Raw genomic sequence first — 12,145 nt, forward strand, 5'->3', positions numbered from 1 at the left:
CCCAACTTGTCCCCAGTTGAGGCAACCTTGATGGACCAGAGAATTTAACAAACTGGTGTAAGCATCTTCCAATCTTGGAAGGTCTGGGATGCAATTTTAGAACTAAAACTTTTCACTTGGTCTTAAACACATCTACGCTTGGCTTTGATATGTTGTTAAGATAGCTGAAAAAGCATTGAATAATATTTGGATTATTGATGCTGGTGATAAGTGGATTAATGTCCTGTGTGCCAGATTGTATTCCTGGGAAAATACTGGCATAATCACACTGTTGCCACATCTTTTCTGATATTTTGAAACGAAAACCGATGTTTTCCACTGTGGACAAGTGACAGAGCCCTGTTTCACATATCTGTTTATTTTCATGTATGCCAACAACCTCTACCCTTTCGAGACAAGACATTTATAAGAATTGCAGTCTCTTTGAGATTGGTCCTGGTCTGTCTTATTGAGCCCTGTAAGACCATTGGAGACTAACTCCTTTGAGGACAAACATTGGCTAGTGTATAAAATCATATTGCAATATTCATATGGTATATACATTTTCACACACTAATTTTTGCCACTTATAAACTTTTTATATTCATAAATATTTGTTCTGATATCTTGTTTTGATGTCTAGAACAACATTCCTCGGACATTGCTTTGCATTTTGCCAATAGTATTGCTATTTGATCATTGCACAGCATATTCCTATTCAGCATCACACCAAGGTCTTTAACTGCTTCCTATTTGTGATTGTCTCGTTATTAGGTCCCTTATATATGCATATAGCATTCCTTCTTTATCACCATAGTTTATTGATTCATATTTATCAGAGTTAAATACCATCCTATTTACCTCTGTCCATTCATATATTTTGTTTAGGTCTCTTTGTAGTGAGTTCCTATCTTCATCACAAGTAATTTCTATACTTGTGTCATCGGCGAAACTTCTCACTACCAAGTCCTTAACATTACTGTCTATGTCTGCAATCATAATAACAAACAGCAACGCATTAACACTATATATATTTATACACCGGATATTACCTTAGCTTCATCCGATTTTTCATCTGTTTTCTGTTATGCAAAAATTCTTTTATCCATCTTCCTACTTTGTCCATAATATTATGTTTTCTGATTTTTTTTTTTTTTTTTGCTGATATATTATATATACCTTGTCAACAGCTTTTGCAAAAGTCTATAAACCACATCTTTATCTTTTATTTATCATATTTTTATATATATTTTCATGGTGGACTAACAGTTGGGTTTGTGTACTTTTTATGGCCACAAACCATATTGTATATATTAAACAAACTATTTTTCATTAAATGTTTCATTATATTTTTCTTCATTACCCTTTCATACACTTTCATAATATGTGATGTTAGACTAAGAGGCCTATAATTACTTGCATGGTCTAGATCCACTTTTGAAAATAGGGGGATATATGCTAAAGGTGGAGGATGGAGGGGAGAGGGGGAAGGGAGGGGGAGATGGAGGGTCTTAATAGGAGGGGAAGATAGAGGGGAGGGAAAGGGGAGGGAACTACTTTCCTCTTTAACAATATAGAAGAGATGCTAAAAAGCATGGTCCACTGACCAAAGATCCATTTTAATTTCATTACAATTGCACACCCAGGTGTGTCTGTGTGTTAATATCATATGGGAGGGGAATGTTCTGTCTCCCTTTTCAACAACAGACAGACCTACCTATCCTTATCAATGTAGTGAAGTGTTGTTTATATATTTCAACCGACTTTATAACAAATTTCCATTGTTTCACTATCATTAATCGCTATAACAATACTGAAGGTAAAAAATAACTAAGAAGAAATTATCAAATTAATGAGTAAAATTTTTGGGGTTGAACTAATAAAGAAAAAGTTTTACTGTCGTTTCTTCGTAAGTCATCTTTCATTTTCGGGTTGAGCTGTATAATCATTTGTTCTGCATTTTCATCTGGCATGTTTGTGTTTAGTCTCTGAACCTGCTGGTTTGGGTTCATTTCTTTTAGCTAGAAATATTTTGTAACAAATTTTTCTGGAATGTTTAATTTAGCAATACAAGCAAGCATGAGGTATATGTTTAACAATTATATTAACAAGTATCATAAATTATGATCAAAATTCACATAAATTCCGATAAAAAAAATTTATGTTAAAGGGGATTTATTGTTGTAGGTTAATCATACATCTGACAACGCCTGGAAGAAAACCTGGAGTGCTTAGGTGAAAAATTACTATTAATCCATAAAGCACCTGAAGGAAAACCTAAAGAAATTGGTAAAAACGAAAATTTCCCATTTTTTTTGTCTGTGTTTGAATGTCTATTTTCATGTGGGTAACGGGTTTGATTTTGAGTTATAATTCCTGAAATACTAGGGGCCACATGCAAATTAGTCTGGGTCTGTCAACAGGTTCAGATTTCTATAGCGGACAAACGTACAAAACATTAACTTTTATATTTCTTGTTGACCAACCCAGTGCTGCCCAGGAAAACGCTGAATGACAGTCTACAGATAGGGGAAGGAGAGGGAAGGGTAAGAGGGAGGAGGGGAGAGGGAAAGGGGAGGGGAAAGGGGAGGGGAAGGAGAACGAGAGGGGAGGGGAAGGTTCCAGGGGAGAAAAGGAGGGGAAGGGGAAGAGGAAGGAGGAGGGAGGGGAGGAGGATGGAAAGGGAATTCTAGGAGGGGGGTCCAGGGGAGGTCAATTATTATGGGGAGAACAGGGGAGGGGGGAAGTAGGAAGGGAAGTCAATGTTCCTTTATTAGAAAAGAATGAAATTCCTCTCCCACTGAACAAAGACAATAAATAAAAAAAATATATATTGTATTTCTAGATTTTGTTCATGTGTGTCTGTGTGTTTATGCGTGTGGGGGGAGAAGATCTGTCTCCCTTGCAACAATAGACGGACTTTTTATGTTTATGATCATGCACTTACACGGCAAATCGGAGGAGAGTCGTTCAGGTATCTGATTTCATCAAAATTTTTTTTTCATTTTGGCTGGATGTACTGGTAACTCGTTTCTTTTGAGTTAAACTTCAGAAACTCAAAAGAAATGGAACTATGTTAATCAGGCCTAGTAGTTGAAATCGAAATGGTGGACTTATTTTGATTTTGTGTCATTATCTGTTCTGTTTGTGTTTTTTTGTTTGAGTTTGTGAGAAATTCATCGCATTATGTTGGATAAACTTTTCAAAGAATGACTTTGAAAGGCTTCTCGTTTGTCCCAAAATTCTCTGATGACGGCCAGGGATAGCGAGCGATTAGCCCTCGTTTCATACTGCACCCATTAAGAAACATTCGATACAGTATAGTAGAAAAACATCATTACTAAACATTTCTTTTTCTCCCATTCCCCCATTCTCCCATTCTTCCCCAAATTCCTCAAATTCCTCGTGGCCGCATTATGTATACGCAGGATACTTTCTAGAACAGTTCCTCATCATGTTGAAATGGGTCTCCCCTACCATGTAGATCACCCAAAAACCCCTTCCCCACCAGAGGCGACTGGTCTAACAGAAAACGGGCATCCGAAAACCATTGTGTGTCGTGTTCGAAACCTCCATCCCATGTACACTCACTTCGTTTATCGATACAGGTGTTCAGTGTTGTTTTAACTTGCTTTTTGACTGAATGAAAGTAATTCTAATACAGCCAAGCACACCTGTTTAATTTTTTGGATGTGCTAATCTGATTATAGGGTTTGCAGTGGGAGAAGTTTAATAACATCACCAACAGAAAAGGTGGTGAATATCCGTCCAAGCTCCAAGTGACTTCCATAAAGTTACTGAAGAGAAGGTGAACAGCACCAGTAAAAACACAAATTTCATTTGTTTTATCACGGGGTAAGCCCTTCGTTGAGTGAGCCGGTAGAGCTGCGGACTGTCACTCGATGGGCTTTGAGTTCAATTATAATCTAATGAAGAGTCAGAGGAATTTATTTCTGGTGGTTCAGATTCCACAATAAGTTGCTGTAGGTCCCGTTGCTAAGTAACCAATTGGCTCTTAGCATAAAATAAGTCATTCTTCATTATAGAGAGCTATGAATCAGCTCAGTGGTCTGGTAAAACTAAGGTATACTTTATAACTTGTCACGGGGTAGGGGTTTGATTTTGAGTTATAATCTTTCTGGGGTGACATATATATTGCAAATTTTGTCTGGGTCTGTTAGGCGGTTCGAATTTCTATAGTGCACAAACATAAAAACATTCACTTTCATTTTATATATATATATATATATATATATATATATATATATATATATATATATATATATATATATATATATATATATATATATATATATATATATATATACAACCACACACAACATAACAAGTCAGAAAGAGGAAGTAGAGCTGAATCATACCTAAATGATAATTATGCTGAATACTTGCTCAATATAATTTCTGAATAAATGATGAGATAAAAAATATTGATTTTAAAAATGACAAGATGAAATTCATACGCAATATGAAATTTGAAATATCCAGTAAAAATTAAACGAGGAATAGCATGTAAGTTTCAGAGAATATATAATTTTCATTATTTGACAGGGCAGGTGAAAGTCTAACCTTTAGCCTGACTTTAGATATTTTTATGTACAGGAATTTAGCTAAAACCCGTCTCTAACTTTATCTTTTGTAGGTCGCAAATCTTCAATAAGCAAAAGCATTAGTAATAAGTGCTAAATAGGTGCACTATTAACCGTCGGCTCTGCATTTTCTCATACGCCACTGCGACATAAGTATAACTAGAAGCAACATAATTATAACACCTAAAAAAGCTACCCTCTTGTTGCCAAATAACAATGAAATATGAGAAACATTAAAGACAATATAGAACATTACTCGTGTTTTTATAATTAATTGTCCATTGTCACTGCTAAACGAAAGCCACCTTTGATGTGTCCATACTATTCGTGCACAACAAGAATTCTGGACAATTACCCTGTGATCTATTTCCCACTGAAAGAGAGTGTTAAAAAAAAAGAACTATTTCAATTTATATCCCGCTAATCTAGCCATGACTTATAACCCGACAGGAATAAAAATGACTTACCAAAGCAAGAGCCAGTGTTGCAAAAACGCAAGTGATGAGAACACTTATCCATAAGTCAAGTGGAAAAGGCTGAAAGAGGCCAGACCAGTGAGGCTTTGGGGACACGGCAGCCATGCTGAAGGCGAAATAAGCATTCTCATACACGACTGTCATGTCGTGTGTCACTAGATGATCCGGCACCAACTCCCAATATACAGGGGATATGAAGGCAATCCTGTCTACCACGAACTGCAACACCTGGAAAGTATTTGAACATGAGCTATTAGATTTTAGTGCACACATACACGCAGACACACACGTCTATATGGTGTACATACAAACATATATATATATATATATATATATATATATATATATATATATATATATATATATATATATATATATATATATATATATATATATATATATATATATATTATATATATATATATATATATATATATATATATATATATTTATTTATATATTTTTATCCCATCACTGATTTTTATTCGCCAGCACTAAGCTACAAATGCCGTTTGATATCCAGTTCTGCTCCAGTATATATATATATATATATATATATATATATATATATATATATATATATATATATATATATATATATATATATATCTATATATATATATATATATATATATATATATATATATATATATATATATATATATATATATATATATATATATATATATATATATACAGTATATATACACACACCAAAAGGAATGATAACACAGAGGAACACAATTTTTGTTGAGTTAGGTCTGACAGTTGTTATTAAGTAATTTTTGGGGGCTGAATCCAAAAATGATGTCAGTTTTTCTCTATCACGTCAAGTTTTTGAACTATAGGATTTTCGTTTTCTTAAAAAATATGAAAAATACTGTACATAACAGTTACAGTGCTTGTTTTATATAAAGTTGCAAATATTAACATACAATGAAAAATGAAAGAAATAGGCATGAATAGAATGTTTATTTAACATTATTATGTTTTTACAAAGGATAAGGCTATAATTGTGTGCAGGTTAAGGTAAAAATTTACGCTTGTTGCTTTTTCTGGAGTGTTCAACTTGAGGACAATCGCGTTTGATGCTCCAACAATAGTCAGCCATCATATGGACATCCCATCTACCCTGGTAACGTTCTTCCATATAACCTTCAAATCTTGGTGAAATCGTTCACCTTGCTCGTCGCTAGCAGCACCAAGATTTTCCGGAAAGTTGGCAAGATGGCAATGCAAAAAATGTAATTTAGTACCCATGTTGCAACCAAGCACTTTGTAGCTCTCTAATAGTTTCTGAACAATTTCTGTGTAATTACTTGCACGTGTATTCCAAGAAAGTTCTTGACGACGTCTGTAGCCAAGCATTCTTTTCAAGGTCTGAGATAGTCCCGATGAGCTGTTCATCTTTGATGAGCTGTCGAATTCGTGGACCATCAAACACACCGGCCTGGATTTTTTCAATTGACAGTCCAGGAGACGTCAAGATGATGTACTTCAAACGGTCGCCATCAGCTGACAATGCTTTTACAAATTGTTTCATGAGACCTAGTTTTATGTGCAGAGGTGGGAATAATATTTTCTTCCTGTCAACAAGTGGCTCATGTACAATGTTAGGATCTCCGGGTTTAATATCAGATGTCGGAGGCCAATTCTTCTCAACCCAATGCTTCTCTCGAGCTCTGCTATCCCACATACAGAGAAAGCGGGGATACTTTGTGTATCCACGTTGCTGACCAAGAAGGAATGACACCATCTTAAGGTCAACACAGATGATCCAATTGTGTTTGTCATATTGCAATAACTCAGTAACTCTCTTTACATCTCCATATTCTTCATGAAGACAGACCGAATGCCCAATAGGGACTGCGCCAAACAAATTGCCATTGCGTAGAAGGACACACTTCAAGCTCCGCTTTGAGCTATCAATATACATCGCCATTCATTTGGATTGTAGTTTGAAAGCCCTAATTCCTTCAGTAAACCAGGAATGTTATGGCAAAACACAAAACCGCTGTCACTTCGAAAGTACTGCAGAAATGTACTTTCTCTGGTTCAAAAGTATACCTTCACCCCTTGTTCAAGTAGGTTTTTCTCCTTCAGTCTTGATGCTAGTATTTCTGAAGCTTTTTTTGATAGGCCCAAATCACGTGCTAAATCATTCAACTCGTGCTGATCAAATCCCCTACGAACTGGATTCTCGTGAATGTCAAAATCTGCATCATTGGTGTCACTGCGTTCTTCAACATCACTCAGATCCTCTAGAGGAGGTAGTTGTTCGAAAACTGGCACTGGAATTTCAGCTGAATGAGGCATTGGTCTTATAACTGACGGTATATTAGGATATTCTATTTTACTTTTATTTTTCTTGTTAAATCCTGATGTTTTCACTGAACAACAGTAACAGTCTGTGGAATGGTCTTTTTGCTCTCGCCAAACCATGGGGATACCAAATGGCATCTGTTCACGTGTTCCTTTGGTCCACATCTATAAACTCTCGACACACTGCTTGCACACAGTGAGGGGCCCGTGGCTTTTCTTGATCACCGAGTTTCACTTTAAAATATGCGAAATATGCTTGTTTGACAAATACGCTGATGTTTGCCCTCTGACTTGGAATGGTGAAACCACCACATATATAGCAGAGGGAGTTAGGGTTGTTTAGGCATTTAACGATGAGACGTAGCAGGGGCAGACATGATCTGAAACAAAAGAAATATATACCTATGTAAATAAAACACTAGGCTGGAATAGTTACAAGCTTAAAAAAAAAGCATTAAACGAAATAGAAATTACAATGGTATGTTGTTACAGGGTTAATAGAAAAGCCATAACAAATCCTCCTAATTCCTACTATCCTACTGTAGCTTTCTGTTTGCAGATATTGACAGTACTGACCGATTGGAAGCTGCACACACCTCTCAGCGCACTGTCTCAATTGTGACTGCACAAACAAGTTGCCACATAGCTCTAGATGAGTCAAATCGTTATCAGCTGGCAAGTTTTACGACAACTAACCTGTTTAGAAAAAACTTGACGTGCTAGAAAAAACTAACTACAGATTTGGAATCAGCATGCCAATTTTAGTCTAAATAAGCTCAAAAGTCCAACTCAACAAAAAATTGTTTTTAAATTGTTCCCCAGATTATTGATAAGTGGTTCGTCATCTCATGGGCTCGAACCGCTGACACGAGAAACAACAACATTCAGCGACACGCCTTAAACCACCCAGCTATCAAAGCTAGGTGGTTTATGGCGTGTCATTGAACGTGGCTTGAACTGATGACATGAGAACCAACGACGTTTCAGTGGCACGCCTTAAACCACCCAGCGATTGAACCCATGAGATGAAGAACCACTTATCTATCATAATTCCCCTTTGGTATATATATATATATATATATATATATATATATATATATATATATATATATATATATATATATATATATATATATATATATATATATATATATATATATATATATATATATATATATATATATATATATATATATATATATATATATATGTGTGTGTGTGTGTGTGTGTGTGTATGTGTACACACACACACACACATATATATATATATATATATATATATATATATATATATATATATATATATATATATATATATATATATGAATTTCCATTAACAAATTCTGGTTACAAGACGTGTTTTTATAATCTTGCCAATTTTTTTTTTTTGTTTTTAGAGGGCCAGCTGTATATTCCATGAAACTGTTGATAGCAGTTATAATAGAATGACGCTTCATAACTTAGCGACAGTAACTGAACAAAGAAATTGTTATCTTTTTTCTCACATAATCAGCAAGGAAAATCTTGCAGACTGTTCATGACAAGGCATTTTTATAATCTGAATGGAGTGTTTTTAACCTCATCATATACTCATGATTTCATAACAAATTGCGAATACCTCACATACTACATAACACAACATTAGTCAGTTCACCTTAATCCTTTGTTTTACCCTATTTTCCATTATAACTACATGAACCGTAAGGTTAACCTTTCAGCGGACTCCAAGGTTCACTATTTTGTACTGGCAGCAAGACCTATTTCCCCTTCAATATGCTTTCTGGAGCCTTTTCCTTGTGCAGTTGCTAGGGTGACGTCACGCGACGATAGCTGATAGCAGTACTGAATCAAAATCATTATTTCAATATTAGTGTTTTTATTCTCTATTTATAATGTCAAATACTTCCATTTTTCTCTCGATAAATTCTTTCTATACATTTGATGAAAAGCAATCTTATGTCAATCACATAACATACGAATTTCAAAATGAAATAGACAATTAATATACAGTTAATAATCCTGTGTTATATGCAGCACAGTTAGACTCTACGCATACATGCCGCTATTATAGCAATGAACTAAACCCGAATTTTTCTTAAGGCGTCTTACAACACAGTTCATACAAGGCAAATCCACAGTCCTGTCGTGCCTAGCCAAGCCGTGCCTAGCGTTTTAACCCTGAGTGTCTCTCCTTAAAAGCTCTATTTTCAACGCACCACCAAAAACAAATGTGAGCACACATTTTCTTTGAAGGTATTTAGGACCTGCTTATAATCAGCATATTTTCTCAAAACTACACTTTTGTTTCCTTTGCTTAATCTGGTAATCTTGCCTTTAAGATCAGATTTCATTTCAATAAAAATACAATTGTAAAATACGAGTGTTTTTGCTTCATATATCCTCGACTGATATTTAAAGATTTTCTGCACCAGCCCCAAAACCTTTTTACAAAACAAATTGCAGGATTTTGACAAACAATTCGGTATGAGCGTTAATCAATTTTTTGTAACTTGTGTGACTCGTTATAACCAATTTTAAGCAATTTCTGTATTCCGAAGTATATAAAGAAGCCTTAGTTTAGTTCACATTTATTGATTATATTTTTCTTTATCTTGTCAATTGATTAAATCAATGAATTTCACGAATTTTATCTGTCTATGAATAATCCTATGCCATCCCTAAGGTTTAAAGTGGAATGGGAAGAAAATTAGAGTAAATTTTGGGATGTCTCAATTATTAGAGGAATTATGGAATAGATTAGCTTTTTTGAGAATGGAGCCTCGATGGCTCGGTTGGTAGAAGCAGCAGCCTCAGACTTCATAGAAGTCTATGGCGAGGGTTCAATCCCCGCAGCCGACCGGTCAGAGAGGTGGACACTTTGCTATCCGTGTAGACACCCCAGGATTACGTATGTAATCAACGGATAGGTTTGCTGAAAGCAAATGGGTGTTACAGACTAATACACACATAAACAAAGCCACTCCAACACCTTCTAAAACATAACAGACACCTCACACGTCTCGAACTGTCAACCTACTCGTCGTCGCTGCTGGGAGAAAGGGAGCTGGGGATTTGGTAACATGTACACATTAACCGGGGTCTAAGCGATGTCAGGCAGGGCAGCCGATCGAGGCTACAGCCTACCCCACCGCCAAATCCAAGTCCTTCAAAAGAAGGCATCGTGCTTACCCCATATGATAATGGGAAAAATGCACGTTAAAAAAAACGAAGAAGAAGATTATCTTTTTTGAGAATAGGTAAGCTACTCAGGCTAACCATTTTCTCTACTAAAATGTTTGTAGTTTATGGGCAATTTTGCAACATTAACCTCTTTTGCAGTATATTTACCTTTCGTTATTATACTTATTTATTTGTAATGTGATATTCTTCCTTGAAGGGGCAACTAGAAGCTGACGAAAAGTTTGGAAATATAATGATCTGTACCTTAGAGTTATTCACCTTTATGAATCTCTTCAACTTATACTCGATGTGTGCAGTATATTTATACTCATGATCTAAAGTCACGCAATCATAAAGCGCCATTAATCTTTTTTTTTTTTTTTACCAGACAACAGACAGCCATAAATAATATCAGAAATGAAAAGATAAATGTGTTCAGATAATAAATATATATTTCTTAAGATGTCACACTCCAAAAATGGAAAGTATCTGTTTTTAATTTTAACACAAGTCAGATTTGGCTAATACTCTCTGACTACTTTGATAAATCACACAAGCATACAGGGCGATATACACTATATATATATATATATATATATATATATATATATATATATATATATATATATATATATATATATATATATATGTCTATATCTATCTGTCTGTCTACTTTATTTCCTGTCTACAGATGACTCTTGTGTTCCATGTTTTAGTATAATTTTCAGCTATTTCATATGTTTTGAGGTGACTTTGTAATGTTCAATCATTCATGTCTATAACACACTGTGTTCATGGAAGTTTAAATGCAGTAGAGAGAGAGAGAGAGATTCTGGAGACATTATCAGATAACCGTTTCCTGTGTACCCATCTGTTTTTGACCAAAGGGAAGTCGTGTTAGGAGGGCCACTTTGCTTATCTTTGACATGAGCTGACAAGCCTCAGCCAGAATGCTTTATTATATGTTTGTCACGTGTGTCTGTTCCATAGTTATTAACTTTCTCTGTGCCTATTATGTTTTCATAATCTGAGTAGAAAAGAATGAGGAAGTGAGAGAGATGAAGTTGACATGCTGACAGCCGACCCAGTTTGGTCGCAAAATACTTTTTTCTATTTGCTCAAGTGCTTAACCAATGACAGGAAATGTCAATTTTGAAATAAGGAGTTTGAAGCTCCAGTCCTGTATGTATACTGTACATGTATACCTGTATGTATAATGTATGTATACTTTATGTATCATGTATACTGAGAAGTGGAAGGAGAAATCCGGTATTCAAAGACTGAAGGGACTAGTTAGTAACCCTTTAGGACCTACCATATATATACAAGGAAAATCAGAGAGAGTTAGAGTTGCCTTGGGGATTTCAAAGAGAGGCAGTGGTCTCTCTCTCTCTCTCTCTCTCTCTCTCTCTCTCTCTCTCTCTCTCTCTCTGTATATATATATATATATATATATATATATATATATATATATATACTATATATGCAGTATTGTGTCTAAAATGGGTGTGTATATATATATATATATATATATATATATATATATATATATATATATATATATATATATATATATATATTAAT

General features: G+C 34.9%; 1 pseudogene; it reads right to left on the reverse strand.

The window, feature by feature from the left end:
• Window positions 1-6,021: 6,021 nt before the first annotated feature.
• Window positions 6,022-10,575, reverse strand: LOC136832856 (uncharacterized; annotated as a pseudogene).
• Between the last annotated feature and the right edge of the window lie 1,570 nt (window positions 10,576-12,145).

This window comes from Macrobrachium rosenbergii, chromosome 50 (assembly GCF_040412425.1).
Source record: "Macrobrachium rosenbergii isolate ZJJX-2024 chromosome 50, ASM4041242v1, whole genome shotgun sequence".
NCBI classification, from domain to species: domain Eukaryota; kingdom Metazoa; phylum Arthropoda; class Malacostraca; order Decapoda; family Palaemonidae; genus Macrobrachium; species Macrobrachium rosenbergii.